The 3,222-nt window shown below is 41.7% G+C and overlaps 1 non-coding gene across 1 annotated transcript; it reads right to left on the bottom strand.

Annotated features, from left to right (window-relative positions):
• Positions 1 to 2,387: 2,387 nt before the first annotated feature.
• On the bottom strand, positions 2,388 to 2,602 carry LOC143928574 (small nucleolar RNA U3). Its single transcript, XR_013262422.1, has one exon. It is a non-coding gene; the product is annotated as a small nucleolar RNA U3 (small nucleolar RNA).
• Positions 2,603 to 3,222: the final 620 nt, after the last annotated feature.

Below are 3,222 nucleotides of genomic sequence, written 5' to 3' on the forward strand. Positions count from 1 at the left end.
AGCCTTTACTTCCTCTTTAACAGCTGGATACATCTCAACTTCCATTATTCACGTAATCTTTTGACCTAACACAGAGGACATACACTTCCCCTCATTGGATAGTAGCACCCTTGACCTTGTATTCTCCCATCTCTGCAACTCCTGGTATCCTCATCAACACCCCATTTCATTTCCTGGGAGATAAGGGTTAGTTGGGCTTTTATGCTCTCTCATTCCCATTTACAAGCTCTCCCTCTCCACGGGCAGCTTCCCCTCTCCTCTAAAACATGCACAAATCTACCCAATACTTAAATGGTTTAAAAGTTAAAGATTGAGAGTTCTCCTAGCTCCCCTTGCTCCCAATTACCTGTCTGAGCTCCTACCTCACTGAAAGCAACCTTCTCCATCTCTTACAGTATGGCTTTCACTCACACCACTCCATCGAAACTGCTCTACTAAAATCCACTAACAATTTACTAACTGATAAACCAATGGCCACTGCTCCATACTTCTAGATCTTTCTTCAGGCTTTGATACTGTTTACCACTCACTCCTCCACAATCAACTCCACTCCTTTGGCCTCTAAGATTGTTATTTTCTTGTTCTCCTCCTATCTATCACAGCACTCCTCCAGTGTTACCTACAACTCTGTCTCCACATCTCCACTCCCCCTTTCCGGAGGGGTCCGCCAAAGCTCTGTTCTTGGACTTCTTCTCGTCTCTATGTACACCCCCTCTCCTGGTCACTTGATAACCTTCCATGGCTTCCAATGTCATCTCTTTGCCAGTGACACCCACATCTATCTCTTGACTCTTTTTGCCTCACTCCTTTAGTCTCCTCTTATATTATTAACTTGCAAACTGACATATCAACATGGATGCCATACCATTTCCTCAAGCTAAATCTTTCTAAAACCAAGCTTGTAATATCCCCCCCTTTCCCTTGCACCCTCCCCCCCGACTTTTCCATAAAGATTAATAATACAACCACCAGTCCCTCCCCTCATGCCAGCATATTAGGTGTAATCCTAGACTCTGACCTGTCATTTTGGCTCCAAATCCAATCACTGTCAAAAGCATGTAGACTTCACCTCTGTAGCATCTCTAAAATGTGCCCCTTCTTAACTAACGAAACCACCAAACTACTCATTCACTCCCTTGTTATCGCTCCCCTTGACTATTGCTACTCCCTTCTCGTAGGTCTACCTCTATGCACCTTCTCCTCTCTTCTGTTTGGAAAAGGATCAGGCAGCAGGCAGAAATGTGGTCAATAAACAGGCCAGAATTGATACAGGCAGCAGGCAGAGGATACATTACACAGGTGTGGCAGTAATCACGGACACCTTAACTGGTGTGGAGGCAATCAAGGACAATATGACTGGTGTGGTGGTAATCAGGGGCACTTTACCTGGCATGACAGTGATCAGTGACAATATGGTTGGTTTAGCAGTGATAAGGGACACTGGGACTGGTGTGACTGTGATCAGGGACAATATATTTAGTGTGGCAATAATCAGGGACAATATTACTGGTGTGACAGTGATCAGGAACAAAATGACTGGTGTGGCAATGATCAGGGACAATATTACTGGTGTGACAATGATCACAGACATGTGAATAGGTGACAGTGGTTAAGGTCAATATAAGTGGTGTGGCGTTAATCAGGGACACGGGAATTGGTGTGGAAGTGATCACAGACACTGTGACTGGTGTGGCGTGATCACAGACACTGTGACTGGTGTGGCGTGATCACGAACATCATAACTGTTGTGGCGGTGATCATAGACAACATACTCGGTGTGGGGGTGATCACAAACACTTTAGCTGGTGTGATGGTGATCAGGGACACTGTAAATGGTGTGGTGATGACCAGGCACATTGTCCTTTGAGTGGGTTCCAGTTATTTGGGGACTTTTTTTAACATTTTTAATTTTTTTTGTACAATATTTTTACATACTGTAACTCTAGCAGTACAGTTACCATAGTGACACTGTAATACTCTAGGGGAGGGTGATCAGTATTATTATTTTTTTGCACTGTGATTGCTTTTAAAGTCATGATGGCTGTAAAAGCAATCATATTTCACTGGCTGTATTCTTGTGGCCATTGAAAATGACTGTGATAGCAAAGAATTACCACAGCAATCATATAGTACAGGGCTGCTATGAATAGAAGAGATCACACAGTAGTAAACAGTGATGCCAGGAAATTACATATTGTTTACTACTACTAATAAATTATTATTTTTATTTTTTATTTTATTTTTTCCACATAGAAGTATAATGTCATTTTTTTCCTTTCCATCTGGCAATTACTAAAAAAAAAAGCATAGTTTTCAAAATAGACAAAAACACAAACTTGCAAAATCAGCTGTTTTTGAAACAAAAATAGACATTTAGCATTCAAACAACCACTCTGAATGAGTTCCCGGCAGCCTTCTTCCCATCAGGAAAGATGACCAAGTCATCAAATGGTGGCAGCATTTGCAGAGAGCAGCACTACCAACAGCAGTCCTAATGAGACAAGAACCCTAAAATTCATCATCATGGAAGGTGAGGATGGACACTTTCAAGCACATTTCTTCCTTTGCATTCTACAGAAATGATCCCTGAAAGTATAGTACTAATAAATTATACCTATTTACACACAATGGACTATAGAGGAACATGGAGGAGTATGTGTATGTGTGTGCAGCTGCTGTCATCAGGTAGTATAACCAACATGACATATAAACATATACAATTATAATAATGCAGTGTAGCTCTACCCTATCCCTCCTATTCTGTTTCCAATACTGTGGGTACGAAAAAAATATATACATGAAATGTGTATAAGAGTGCATATAAAGTGCTGCAGAGGTGCATTGTATTACCACACTTTATATTCATTTTTTATACACTTTTATATATTTTTTTCATACCCATTAGAAAACAGAATAGGAAGGAGAGGGTAGCACTACACTGTAATTATTCAAATTGTTTACTGCTGTCCATGTGATTACTGATTGGCTACAGTGATCACATGATACCAGGGCCACCCACAGTGGCCCAGAACACCGATCAATATTCCTCTATATGAGGTGGAAACAACTCCCAGGGAGTATGCAGAAGGGGCGGATGTGGGGGGATGTACGGATACGTCCACCCTCATTGGCATTGGCGCAGCTCCCGTCCAGCTGTTTATATACTATGGCCAGACGAAAAGCAGTTAAGATAAGGAGGACCTCAGATATTAAGCCCTACCT

The sequence above is a fragment of the Lithobates pipiens genome, unplaced genomic scaffold (assembly GCF_037356315.1).
Source record: "Lithobates pipiens isolate NorthernLeopardFrog02 unplaced genomic scaffold, aLitPip1_a1.2 Scaffold_23, whole genome shotgun sequence".
NCBI lineage: Eukaryota > Metazoa > Chordata > Amphibia > Anura > Ranidae > Lithobates > Lithobates pipiens.